The 15,077-nt window shown below is 39.8% G+C and overlaps 1 protein-coding gene across 2 annotated transcripts in view; it reads left to right on the top strand.

The window, feature by feature from the left end:
* The first annotated feature begins 428 nt into the window (after positions 1-428).
* The window catches only part of znf644b (zinc finger protein 644b), a 34,132-nt gene continuing 19,483 nt past the window's right edge, over positions 429-15,077 (top strand). For both annotated transcript variants that reach the window (XM_026159901.2, XM_026159899.2), the window contains exon 1: positions 429-561. The gene's annotated coding sequence lies outside the window, so the exon portion shown is untranslated. The remainder of the gene's footprint in view (positions 562-15,077) is intronic.

The raw sequence follows: 15,077 nt of genomic DNA, 5'->3' as shown, positions 1-15,077 counted from the left end.
ATATTCACTCATTCATTGGATGCATTTTCAAATGCAGTTCAAGGTCACATACACTATGAGACATTTAACCCCTTCTGTCCTGTCCTGCTTGCACTTCAAGTTTTTATTTCAGCTTGGGGAAGCACAGTGTATCAAAGGATACGTGCATCTCGATTAAAAATGTAATGCAAAATCTAATCTAATGCGACTAAAACGTTTTGAGCTTATTACTATTATTATTATAAAGTGCGTGTTTCTGTAAGAGCAGGTAAGCTCAAAAATATTCATAATCAGGTCAAGGTCATTTATGCCATTCACTAATTGTTACAATGTCAAATTCGAGGACGTTTGATAATCTAACAGTGCAAATGCGCCGTTTTCTTTGGACTAAGGTGGACACAAGGTGTAGGTGTGCGGTTCGGATGACGCTCGTTTCTCTACCTCCTACCGTGAACACCCCTCTCCTGCAGTCCAGAGTGCAACCTGCGTGCTTTTACAGCAAAATGGCGACAGTCTAATAGAGGGAGAGAAGACGGTGTCAGGCGCAGTGACAAACTTGAAGACATGAGCGCTCGTCCTGAGGTAGGTGTTACAGATGCGCGCAGGGATACGTCGTAGCAGGTGCGGTCATTAGTCGGTGATGTGTCACTTATGTCGTAGGTCGCTGTGAAGGCAAAACACCGCAGTGAGTGATAACAGGCGGCAGCTTTGTAGTCTTACCTTAACTTAAGTTGCTTCACTATTGCGACACTCACTCTTTGTCCAAGATATCGCTGCTGGAGTTTCTCCGTCTGTGGGAAGAGCAGCAAGCTCGCTGTCGCATAGCCAGTCAAAGTAAAGTCACGGCTCTTAGCTAGGGAGCTTTTTGCTGAAAAGAACAAGACATATCAAACTGAGTGATGCAGGACACTAAGAAAGTTTTAAGCTGCCAGAATTGCCAGTGGCTAAAATAGAATTTAATTCAAAGAGCATGCAGGGTTTAGACCCTAAGTTGGGCTTTTAGTGGCTGAGCTGGCAATACAGTGGAAAAACACTACTGGAGAAGCATTCGTTAAGGGAATAGATGCATGAGTGAGGTTGCATTTGACCTTGAGTCATAGCAGTGGCTATGAACTAAATGCATGTAGTGTACTGGGAACGATACAGCATCCTGTAGCAGAAGCCTGTACTAGCTGTCACTGGGTGAGAGGTGAGGAAGTTCTGTTAATCAGTTAACCCACAACACCCAGTCAAGATGAGCATACAGTAAGAAAACTCTTTCCTGAAAAGCAACAATGAACTTATCAAGAGGGCGCCTCATGTGGCGTTTGGAGAAACATTGCTTTATTATAATTTTGTTTAGTTATGAGCTCAGATTTATATTTATAATGAGTGTTTCCTGTGATCTTAGGGTTTTACAATTTTTTGCTGTGAGTGTGCATCACATTCCTGTTATCACCTTTATGCTGGAGGTTTAGTCAAATCAAAGTGTAGACCTACATAAGTGAGTCCATCACTCCCTGCAGGTGTCTAAGGAGGAGCTTAAACAGCTATAGAAAGAAGGCAGCTGCAGCTTAACAGCCTAGTGTTGGTTTTACCGCATTAGTATACCGCAGAGAGTAAAGGAGTCAACTGCTCGACTAAATAAATCAGATGGTTGAGGCATGTTATCCACGAATTGATTATATGTCACTTGACAAGGTCAAATATTTTAACCAAGATGCCTGAAGTCCCTGAATGCACAGCATAGCAAACAGTTACGTGTTCTCTGTTGGCCTGGCTGGCTGCTTACACAGCTATAAATGAAGACACGTGGGACTTCTTAAATGGGAGTACACTGGCCTGAATTAGCAACTCAGCTGAGGAACAGCTGCAGAGATGAGATATTTTAGTAATCAGATGCTCCGACCAAGAATTTGCAGGAATATATCAGACGGGAGGTTTTCATAGAACCACATTGACTGGACCACTGTAGTGTTTCTCTTGGTGGTGAACATTTCAAGCCCAGTTCAGTTTCCACTGGGCCTGAAACCAGATATTGTTTCATTATTCTAAACCACATAAAATGGTGAAAATGTCCAACCCAGTTTTTCAGAGTCCAAGATGACGTCAGTGAGGGCTTGTTTTAGCCACTCAGCAGTGCAAATGCTCAACTACTGCATAAAACAGTGAAAAGCAGGAAATCATTACATTTAAAGCTTGAGACAAAATATTTTTTTTTTTAGCATTTTTGTCCAATATTTTATGTAATGTGGTGCAAAACATTTTGTTAAACTAGTAACTGCTTAACTGACTAAAGACATTTTAGCTCCAGTTGACATATTTCTTAAATTTTAATCCTCTTTGACAAAGCTTTTCCTGATTTTTGGTAAATGGTGAAAGGACTGATTCTTATATAGCACTTTTCTACTCTCCCGGAGTACTCAAAGCACTCTATACAACATGCCTCATTCACCCATTCATACAAGCACTTCTAAACACAAGTGCAAAGTAATCTACATTCACACGCATTCACACTCCGATGAAGGGCAACTTGGGGTTAGTATCTTGCCCAAGGATATTTGACATGTAGACTGGGGAAGCCAAGGATCGAACCACCGACCTTCCAATCAGTAGCTGATCTGCTCTACCATTTTTGTGTTCAATTTAAAAATAATGAGGGAATGCGTGGATATCGCCTGTTCCTGATAACTGTGGTGATGCTTAAGTGTGATTTCTACCCGCAAGGAAGTCTAGCGAATTATACCAAAGCTATACAGCCATGCCTTGACAATATATCGGGGTTGTGACTAATTATTTTCATCACTGATTAGTGTAAAAATTATGTTTTTTTTCTTGCCTACAAATTTTCCGAAACCAGTAAATAATGAACTTGATTTGTGCTTGATATTGTAAATATTGCTCTATCATTTTCTGTTGGGGCCCCAGAGAGTCAAAACCCTCTTTAACAGGTTAAAACAAATACTTGATTTTTTACTTACTATTGATGTATTACCTCGATAGTCATGCCTTGTCACATTTTTATAATGAGGATTACGAATCTGATTTTAAACTGATGCTCTGTTTTGAGAGTCACATAAAATGACACGTGATCTGTTTGTCAACAAGAAAATCAGCTCTAAAATATGCTGACAATACTTTTTAGCTTCAGAAAATAATAATTAGCTTCTTTAATATATTTCATAAAACAAGTTTCATAGACTATTTTTTTATAGTCTAAAAGGGCGGACAACCCTAATATGGAACATGGGTAGGGCTTTAGCCAAACAGAAGCTCCACCCACCTGCTTTTTAAATCTTTTTGTTTGGGAGAGAGAGCCAATCAGAAAAAGGTGGTTCAATGAGAGGAAGCTGAAACAGCTTGTTTCTCACAATCTGCAGGATTATTTCAAACAAAAAGGCTCCTGTGATATTCATCAAATATGCAATGTCAGTTTATGACAAAGTGAGGTGATCAGACCACTTCACTCAGTTAAATTGCAAAAATAAATTTTTACGCTTGCGTTCTCATTACTCTCCCAGTGATTTGATTTTAATATAAATAAATAAGTTAGCTAACCTGGTCTTATTGGTGGATCCCAGGTTAAGAAAAGTGCTGCTTGTACAGTGTGTGTTAGCAGAAAGAGATGGAATTAGATGATATTTCATTCTGCGTGGTCATTTTTTTTCCTTACATCTGTGTGGATTGCATTTACTGATGACCGAGTGTGGTCAAGTTGGCCCAGTGACATTTGCAGCCTTAATCATTTTTGGTTGCTTGGCTATTGCATTTTTCCAGTAATACTCGATCATAGCAAGTAAAACAGGCAAAAGAGCTGAAACACCAAAGGCAAAAAAATTCTTACAGAAATAAAGTTGGTTAACTTGAAAATTATTATTGCTTAAGTTCTCAGCCGGAAAAGGGTGGAGTGCCCACTCCGGGTCGGGGATGAGTTCCTGCCCCAAGTGGAGGAGTTCAAGTATCTCGGGGTCTTGTTCGCGAGTGATGGGAGAAGGGAGCTGGAGATCGACAGACGGATTGGGGCTGCGGCTGCAGTAATGCGGACGCTGCACCGGTCCGTCGTGGTGAAGAGGGAGCTGAGTGTAAAAGCGAAGCTCTCAATTTACCGGTCGATCTACGTCCCTACCCTCACCTATGGCCACGAGCTGTGGGTAGTGACCGAAAGAACGAGATCGCGGATACAAGCGGCGGAAATGAGCTTCCTCCGAAGGGTGGCTGGCCTCTCCCTTAGAGATAGGGTGAGAAGTTCGGCCATCCGGGAGGGGCTTAGAGTAGAGCAGCTGCTGCTCCACATCGAAAGGAGCCAGCTGAGGTGGTTCGGGCATCTGGCAAGGATGCCCCCTGGGCGCCTCCTGGGCGAGGTGTTCCAGGCATGTCCCACCGGGAGGAGGCCCCGGGGCAGACCCAGGACACGCTGGAGAGATTATATCTCTCGGCTGGCCTGGGAACGCCTTGGTATTCCCCCGGACAAGCTGGAGGAGGTGGCTGGGGAGAGGGAGGTCTGGACCTCTTTGCTTAGGCTGCTACCCCCGCGACCCGACCTCGGATAAGCGGATGAAGATGGATGGATGGATGGAAGTTCGCACAAACAGTGAAGATTTTAACGGCTCCAAAACAATAAGAAAGCTGCTGAGAATGGAGACATATCCCCTCCGGCAGTGTGTGTCAGATGGACTCACAAAATCTTACCAAGGCTTCTCCCCTCATGTGATCCGTTTAGTGTGCAGCTTGTCAGCATAATAATTCTAAAGATTCTGAACATTTACCTGCTTTTGGCTCTGTTAGAGGTGTTTTATGAGAACAGTGTGGAGTAATTATTGCTTCAACATACACTGATAAGTTAGGGCGTTCTGATTTGTTCTTTTGTTTTATTTACTGCATGATTATCCATATCAAGCTTTTTTCCATATGACAAAAGACAGGAGCATTAATAGGATATTGTCTCTCTTTAGAAGTCATAATGATCCATTCATGGTTTAGTATTCAGACAAGAATCACAACAAGGTGACATGCAGTGAAGCATACATGTCCATAATTCGTTTCAAAGAGCCGCTGAACTGAAATAAATGTATTTGAGCAGTAAAGGCGAGCTTAAAATGTGTGTTGATTGTGTTTTAATTGTAAAGCAACAAAGTGTGTGTGTGTCTAACTTTCTTCTGCTATCATTATTCTAATCATAATCTCAGAGCATAAACCTAAAATGTGACCCTCTCTGAGAAGGTGTTATCATGCAGAGGCACAGTCGCGTGTCTCCTTACCAGCTTAACACCTGAAACTGTAGCTCAGATGTGTGAAATGCTCTGAAACTATAGCTGGGTGTGATTACCAGTCAAATTAAATCTGAGATGTCAGTTACATGTGTCAGTGCTTCCACTCCTACTCTTGGCAGGTTGCGGGGAGTGACAAGCTGGCTGTTGATTATTTTCCAGTGTGAAACAGAATCACTGACACACAGTTAGTGTTTACAATCCCCGAGTCTTTGTTTAATTTCCTTAAAATATAAGTGACTTTTGTGATTTCTGATGTTGGAATTGCCATGACACTGGCATCGTACCGTCAGTAAATACTCAGCTGACTGCTGGATGCTATGTGCTTCTTCTCTGTTTGTGTTAGCGAAATGTCAGTAAACGGACTAGTAAAATCGAATGAAGCACAGATGTTGCAGAAGCTGTTTGTCTAGAAGTTTTGTCAGCATTCTGGTTTAAAAAGCAACAATTTTGTAACATTACTATTTTTTGACCCAACAGATTAATGAAAAAATATGGCATGGTTTCATTACACCAGGTTTCACCAGCTTTCATACACAATGTCAGTAATCATTTGGCAGCCTATCCTAATGTAATAAGTCAAACTCCCTGCAACATTTTAGCTGTCTTTAACAACATATAGTGATGTGAAATGGCATGCAGTTTATAACAATATGAAATGGGTTGGATGGCATCATAGCTTTAACAATGCCATGTTAAGGTTCCACCTCTTTACATTACCTTTTTACCTTTTGTTATTGGCTCCATCTCTGAAAGTACCCCCGGTTTACGAACCTTATTTTTAATATGAGAAAAGATTGGGTTTCAACCACTTAACGGCAACCGAGAGTAGGATTTGTAACAAATCGATTTTATTTTTTCTGTGGTTTTGCGTTTGTTTCTGCAATTTAAACTCTTGTTTTTTGTTTGTCTTTGTCCTGCTTCATTCACTGCTGCCACTTCTGCTGCAAACAGTATGAAGATAATGTGAGAGCTTTTCATTTCCTTGATTTGTGACGGCAGCTCTACTGTGAAGGATTCTTAGAAATGTATTGTAGATGAATACCTGGGGTTAAAGGTGCATGCTCGCATTCTGATTCTTTGACACGTGATACGTTCGGATTATATAAAATGCCTCAAATAAGTCGCTTTTGAACACAGTTAATGTTGACAACTTCCAAACTACTAATTTACTTTCTTTTTTAGCTTCAAGTTTGTAATACTTTTGGTCTTCCTAAATCTAAATTTACATATAAATTGAGTGGTACCCCCCTTTTAAATAGTCATGGGAGTGACTTCTTCTTGGAGAGGAATTTCTTTTAAAGAAGAGAAGGACTTGAGCTACTTGAATCTTAATTCACTGGCAGGTGAGATTATTGCAGTCCATCAAAGGCTGATTGAAGCACTGAGCTGTCCACAATCCAGTCTGCTGTTCAGCCTTTGCAGATCAAGCCCTCTCTTATCCTGTTTCACTCGGGCTGTGGACCATTTCCTCCACTAAGGGGCAGAATATGATTACTGATACTCTCAGCCCTCACTCTAAGAAATGAGACACTGAAGAGCATCATCAGTTAACGGGGGTCTATGTAGTCAGTGATTAATATAAATAGGAAAACTATAACGAGTTGATGTTGGTACATGTTTTTTTTTTCTTTTTTTTGTATGAAACCTTAAGATAAATAACCTAAAGGAAAATCCTTATAAAATTCTAATTATATACAGTTATGACTTACATGTAAGAACATGTACAGAAATTAAATCAGCACAGATCATTAAGTGCACAATCATTCTGTCTTAGTAGGTTGGTTTTAGTATATTTGCATGACTACATCCGAACTACCACAACCTAAAATATACTTATCGCTTATATTCCAAGTTTGATCCAATGCATACAAGTCTGCAAAAATGTCAAATCAGTATGGTCTTGCATTTATCCCTCTGAACATTTCACAAGTCCAAACAACCTCTATCTTTGAGGGTTGGGATTAGCGAGCTTCCATTGTACATGAGCTGCGAGGCAGCTAACCCTTTCTGTGATACCTATCTGAGGTTGAGCTCAGCACTTCCCTCATTAATTTCCCATTTATTCTCTGAGTTGGATGTGATATTTTACAGATTTGAGCATGCGGGGCACAGGTTAGGTGCAATTATGCTGACGGAGGGCTTTTACAGACATGCTCAATGAAATCTGGAGTGTAGGATAATACATGTAGGAAGTTATATAGTGATTAACCTTCATTTCAGTCTCCTCGGCGATCTCTAGGAGGCAAATCCTCCTCCAATCAGCTGTTGCCAGGTATATTATCCAGCCTTTTAAATGACCTTCAAAATAAAAGATAGTGGCAGGCCTGCTTCTTCTAGAGCTTTTGAAGCATTTATTTGCCCTTTTATGTTGTTCAGCAGCATCTTTAAACTACAGCTCACTCCCAAAATCTTTATTGGTAAGGCTATACGACTTTACTGGACAATTTCATGTGGAATCTTTGACCAGTAGCAGTGCAGTGGAGAAATGTTCTGTTTCAGTGTTTGTAGCAGAAATACTGAAATAAGCATAGCAACTCCTCAGGTTGTCATTAGAAGCTTTAACATTGTAGCATCACAATCAATATTTGACAGAAGTAAAATGTTGTATATTAGTTTATGCTTGTTTTTTTATGTTTTCAGCAAGTTTCAGTAGCTGCAGGTGCAATGGTGATGTTGTTAGAGTGGTTTTGGTAATAACTCAAGTAGACCTAAACATGTATATAGTATTGATTTTTGAGTTTTATACCAGATTCAGAGAAAACTATAACCAACCTCTAAAAGTGACCTTACTCCAGTTGTTATCTTTAATCTATTTATTTTTAGTATGGTGTCAGCAGCTACAGTAAAACGCCACCTTTCTAACAACGCACAGAAAAAATCCTGTTAATCTGCTAATGATATAGAAAATTATGAAAGCTCCAAAGTCACAGTTATTAAGCACCATTAAACTGATTAAATACATGAATGTCATAATTTTCGAGTTATTATGCAAAGATATTTAACACAATTAAGATTTAAACTTCTTATCTGATATCATGACATTATAATAACGTGTAATCGTTTTTCACAAAAGCAGCATGATTGATGAAGACACTTTTAGCTAGCTTGTATTTTTCTGCAATTTTTTTTAACACTGATGTCGCAGAAAGCCGCCTTTCACAACAATGGCTGTTACCTCCCTCGCCCCTCAAAGAAAGGACATTTTTGAGCCCCTTTGATTTGGTCCGATTTGTTTTGATGTGAGGAGTGAGTGGTTTTTAAAATCTCTTTAACTCCCCAGGCCTGGCCCAGCCTCCCACAGGGCTAATGACCGTAGCTTGGCCTGTGTTGAATAATACAGATGCTTGTGAGGTGCGAGCGGGGAGGAGGGCAAGGGGTTAGACACGGGCCCTCCTCCTACAGTACACTTCCATTGATAAGATTGTATTAATTGGTATGAATAGAGAGGGTTTTCTCCCTCTCCATGTATACATTTACTATTATACTCATTAGCTTCCTGTTGCCTCCCAGCGAGTTTCTCCTTCACATCCCCCGGGGTCTCCTGGGAGGCAATTTGCATCTCTCCATGGTGTCTCTCTGGGGTTATTGAGGAAATATTAGCCTCTTTTCTTCTGTGGCCGACCCTTTGATTTATTTGGAGCTGGGGCTGATAGAGTGGCACTCACATGTTAATGACCGGCGTTGATATAGGGTCTCGGTGCAAGACGACTCATTGATCCGAGTTGAAAAGGTACAATTGACAAGCAGTACTGAATAATCATCTTACACGCATCTGTGCGTGTGTGTCTGTGTATGTGTGTGTGTGGACCTTGAGAAATGACAAGGGATTCCCTCTGCTGTCAAGGCTACTGTGCTCTAGCTGTCCACTTTCCCTGATAGTTAGATAAACAGGCTTCTGTGGGCTTCTGAATTTCTTGCGACTTTTCGACAGGCACAGTTTTGGCTTCTTTGCAGCTCGTGTCATCTCTTTGACCTCACGTGATCACAGTGGCACTTATCTTAGCCGCTTCTAGGACTCTACAACCAATCAAAGGCTGCACGACGCACTTGATCCAGTTTCTGTTTGGAGTCTTGGTCTAATAATAGAATTCAAGGTGACTACTGAGGGATCACTTTGGCTGCCATTAATGAGTGCTGAGCCCCTGCTACCTGCCCCACCCACTCACCCCCTCAGTTTCTGCCATGGAACGCTCATATTATGTGTTAAAGAAAGATAATGAGAGATTTCGTCCTAATACCTGCGATGCTTGACATGCCTCCGAATTTAAGCTCACTGATGTCTGCTCGGCAATGTGGAGCCCGTCCTCAATTGGGAGAGCAGTTTGACACTGACTCGCTTTCATCTGGATGGTCACATGTCTACAGTGAAGCAGCAGCAACAAAGTTTGATATATATGTATATTTCATGTTTTTTTCTCGTCTCAGCCAGAGTGGAACGCATCGGCCTAATCATAGCAACATCTTCTGTCTTGCTTAGTATTTATATACTTTCAGTCATATGGTAATAATAACATTTAATAAAAGCCAACATCCTAACTGCCACTAAATAAAAATACACACCACCGCCATCGCTGCATCTTCTCTGCATACTTATAACAGATTAGAGGTTATGTATATCAATTGTGCAGCTCATGCATATTGTTATGAAGGAGAAATGCAGGAAATGGAAATGTGCCATTTCAACGCGCCAGCACAGCTTGCCAAAAGCAGGCAAGTGGGTTGTGCTTGCGGTGATGGTCGGGTTTGTTTTCCTCTCAGTGTTGGGAGATGAGAAGTCATGTATCTAAACAGAGCAGATATGATGTTTATGAGAGCCATCTGCTTGGCAGCCCTCCTGTGCCCACTGCCCTCTTCAACGTGAGAGGAGCCTCATTAAAAAAGTCACATGCCTGAGAAATTTCTAAGCGCTGTGTTTTTTTCCCCCCCTTTTAAAAGGAGTGGAGTTTAAAACTAACAAAGCCTTGGGAAATCCCCATCAGACATCCCTCCCTTAATCCATTTAATTTTGAAAGGTATTGTTTAAAGCTTTAAAGTTTATATCGTTTAATCCCTCTCCAACACTACGGGCACCAAATGAGGCCGTGTCAGCAGCTTGAACAGATATAATCTACTCCACACAACAGAAAATCCTCCTTCAAGACAAGGTTGCATGGGTTTCCTGTGAACTCACTGTTTGATGTTTCTACCTGCTATTGAACATGACTTCTGTCTTAACCCAACTGTCACTCGCTCCCTGTCCCCTTTTATCACTCCGAATGTTCTCGCTTCACCTTTCTTCATCAGTAAATCTACCATCACAACCATTTCACTCATTCCCGTTTTTCAGGAGAGGGGGCCGAGGAGAAGTTTGTTGTGGACAGGTTCAAGAGGGTTTTCTGCCTTCTGTTGTTCATATTTTTTTCAGACAGACTCTCGGTTTCTTTTCTTTGAGTCCCATTGTCTCAAAATGAAAACTTTAAATTCTCCACTTATTATTTCTTTGTTTAGGCCTCCCACAAATTTATTTCATTCTATTTAATTACAATAATTTACACAAGAAGAGTGATGCATTTCCGTTTGCTAAGCATAGAGTTCCTGCCGGCTGGTTGAAAAGGTTAGCATAGCACAAAGTAAACATTGCTAAAAAACTGTAAGAAATTACACCTGATGTTGCTTTTACAGTGAACTTTTCTGAGCATTAAACAAATTAGATTTATGATGTGTATTAGTGAGCTGTAAACCTGCTGATCGATATTATTAAAAGGCTAGAGCTAGGCTAGCAGTCATGCTTCTAGCCCTTATGCTAAGCTACATGTTAACTTTTGTCATTATCATATATGGCCACATCACATGTCACATGATCTAGCTGTAAGTACAATCACAATTACAAACATAAAGGTTGGCACTAAATTGAATCTGCTGGGAAGACATCAAGGATGCTCTAGACTTTCAATAAAACGTGAACATATTAGTCTAAACTGGAAATACTGGGAGCCAGTTAGAGTTTTAGTTGGTGCACAGTGCACTCAGAAGGTTTTGTCTTATTACACTGAAACTTACATGGGCTGAGAATATAAAATTGTGCATGTAGAGGGGAAGACATTGTTTTCAAGTCTTGTCTTCGGGTCTGGCTTTAAAAGTCAGATACAGTTAATAAATCCTACCAATTAATTGTTCATTTTTATAGTGTCATTATGTCATCATAGTGCTGTACTGACTAGAGAGGATGCAATAAAATAATCGATTTAAGTTTAGTAAACCAAACTTTTATTTTAAATTAATTTGAAAATAAAAAGGAAAAACGGTGGGGACCAGTGATTACTTATTTAGGCACAACCACAGCTTACGTGCCCATCTGTCTGGCTGCTTATTGGTTGACGTAACAGGCTGCTGTCTTCTGTCAAATACTGAACACAGGCAGGCCAAAGAGCCATAGTCACTGTAGATGGCTGCCGCTTAACTAAAATGTTGTTTTTAGATCTTAAAAACCATAATCCTTATTTTTTATCAACTCTTCATAGTGAAGTTGTGTTCCAAGACTGGATGTATCCCATATATGCTAACAGTTTTTTTTGTTTATACTTTGCGGGACTAAGAGACAAGCCTCATCTTTAGTTCATAGATGTTAGAGTCCCATCTAACGCCTTGAAAAGAATAAAACTCATTCCTTTGAGTGACGTCTTGCTGTAATACTTACCTGTGAGCTTTTATTCTTGTTTTCAAAGCATGCATTACCATTTAATGTGTTCATACTATAAAGAACGTGATATTCTTTGGAACATACCTTCTGTGGTACTCGTATAACATGTTTTCCTTTAGTTTATAATTTGAGTCGTATAACTCCAATATGTATTTTCACTCAAGCAGTAAATTACATTGTTTAGTTATCAAAGGCTTTGTGTAATTACATTTGTGCAATTCAGGATGACAGAGCTGATAGTGTCTGCACAAGACGCTGGCATACATAATCACAGGCGAAATCCCATTAGGGAGGATGGAGACCATTATTATGGAAATGACCTTTGGGTGACAAGAATTCAGGGGGATAAAAGAATACTATGTAATCCTGACAAAGAGGCTGTGTGAAGCCACTTGCTCTTTATTTTCTCTTGTGCAAATTTAAGAAATTTATGGTGTTTTATGAATGTGCAATTGTGTTTTGTAGTGTCACATTCCTTTTTTGTGTGTGCAAGAAGCCAGTTAGTCTGCTTGAGAAGTGAGATTTGGCAGTGCATTGCTAATTTCATCCTGCCTTTCTGGTGTGTGGTACTGTGGGTAACTGCAGGGCCAAGATAGCAGAAGAAAAACTTTACGATGTGTTTGTTTCTCCCTTTTTTTTTTCCCACCGTGGCACCTTCGTTGAGAACTTGCTCACCTTGGGATTACTGGATTGTCAAGCTGAATCTCCGTCTGTTTGTTTTGAGCCACGCTTTGATACTCTCACACTAAAGAGGCAGCTTCATAAATTCACATTGTGTCAAATAAATCAATAGATCCTATTAACTGAGGAAGTTGTGTAGTGCAGTACTTGAGGGACTGTGCCCCCCCTCGTTCAGGCATTTCTCCAGCAAAGGCAATGGCAGAGGAATGTAAGGTTGGCTCTTGATCCATACAGACAGCTCCAGCAACAGAAATGGTTTGGCTGACTGGTCTCAGTTGGTCTTTAGTGTTGTCTCCACTGTGCTGCCAGCCTGGGTCTTCAGCTGAACAAGAGGAATGAATTTGCTTGGACATTTCCAGCCTTACAGTGCCAACCTCCTGGTCAATCAGTTTGTAGTCCTCATGTGACTTAAAGTTTAGTGTTGCAGTATTTTTATTTTATATTTTATTTAATAAATGTCTGCTTTCACAAAAATGGTACAACAAATATTCTACACCTATAGCCAGAATTTAATTCTTTACTTCACTGGCATGAGATGAATAACATGGCAATGTCAATTCTAGATGTAGTTTCAGGCAAAAATATGTTAGAACACCAAAACAAATGTCCAAAAATGCACAATGGAAAATACACCAATATTTTTACTGATATTTTCACCACACAGAATCGATCTTCCTGAATACAACTTTAAAAAGAAATAACATGAAAGCTTGCCTGAGAGAGTTCAGGCTGTGCTGAAGAATAAAAGTAGTCAAATATTGACTTCCAAGCTCATTAGAATTGTACAAATGCTGTTTGTGCCTTAAACTGTATATTATATTTGTTTGTTTGCACATTTCAATAAATTACTGCACCCACTGTATTTCCCACTGTATTGTACCTGTCTCATCTCAAAGTACAGTCCCTTACTTAAACCATATCTGTTGTGTTATATATTATTAGGCAGCATAAACAAATACATCAACCGTATATAAAAGGCTGCATTCACATGTAGGATAAAGATAAAACTCCCCAATTACTCGTATTGATTTTAGCACGGCTTTTTCCATCACAGCCGGGATAAGTGCACTCTCCTACACCTCCAACACCTACTGTCATCAGCTAGGCACATTCTTTTTGATTTCGCTGGTGTAAAATAAACTCTGTGAAAGACATTATGTAACATACTTTTGCACATAGCCTCTCTCCTGTATTTACCATTTTTAGAAATGATATAAGCTCGGGTTTCTTCATCCGTTGTATGTCTTCCTCCATATTTTCTGTCTTATTAGCCTTTGATTTTCACACTTCACTTGACCTTTTGTTCTAATGATTGCCCAAAACAGCAGAAATGACTGGAAACCTAGACCGTCATCGCACTGCTCCAAGTTCCAGCCTTATAACATAGATGGCTCATGAGATCTAGAGAAAATAATGACAGAATTTAGCTAACAACGTGTGACCTTTGCACTCTGTCATTATAATAGAGGCAGGTTTTTGACTCTAGGAATATCTGTCTGCTCTCACAGGAATATTGGAACATGTCTAAAAGAACATGTAAAATTACTCCTTACCTTGTGTACTAGAACAAGTAATTTACAGTCGAATGTTATGCTATTTTCACGAATTCGGATTGTTCACAGTAGAGAATGACAGGAGGATGAAAGGGAATAGAGCATGACACGTGCTGTAGTTGAGAGCCAGACTCAAAGCTATACCAACGTGAGTACATGGCATGCTTCCCAGCCCACCAAATATCAGAGCGTGCTTCAGGAGATCAAATTAACCGCATAGCTTGAGTTAGCTTGAGTCATTTTTACTGTTAGTGAAGTGAAAATCAGTACTTTTATTTTCTAAATGTGTAGTTTCTGGATGAATGCAATGCAACAGTTTTGTAAATAGCAATCATTAATCAATCAGCAATAAAAATAGTTGAATATGGTGCATATAGTATATGAAGTGTTAGTACCAATAATGCTGCATTTATTGTAGTTCTTGGAGGTTTAGCTGTAGTATATAGAGAATTGCATTTGCTAGACATCATTTTGTTCACGAGATGAGATGCACGATCGAAGCTGTAGGTGCTGGAAGAACAAAAAAAATGTTAAAGACTTCACAATAAAAGAGAGGTGTTATATTGTTTTCTATTGTGTAACAGAACACAATGATGAACACAAAAGGGATCATGATATTGCTTCTAAATCTCATTTACCAAACTGAAAATACAAAGTGAGAGTCTTGGGGAAAATAGCAGACAGGGTTAGTAAAAGCTCACAGCAGATTGATCTGTGCATACAGCTTAACTGTATTAAAGCTCATAATCCCTGTAAATATCTTCAGGCAAGGCAAAGTCAGCCTTTTAACATTGACTAAATGAAGTAAATAGAAGCAAATACATTTTTAAAATTTGCTTTTCTGTTGAGCCCCTGTTCTTTATATATAGAAGCGAGTTGTGTGAGTTGGCTGCTAATGAGGCTTGCACATTTTCAACCAAGATATTTTGATGGTTT

Source organism: Astatotilapia calliptera, chromosome 23 (genome assembly GCF_964374335.1).
Source record: "Astatotilapia calliptera chromosome 23, fAstCal68.1, whole genome shotgun sequence".
Classification (NCBI taxonomy): Eukaryota; Metazoa; Chordata; class Actinopteri; order Cichliformes; family Cichlidae; genus Astatotilapia; species Astatotilapia calliptera.
This window is presented reverse-complemented; position numbering and strand designations above follow the sequence as displayed.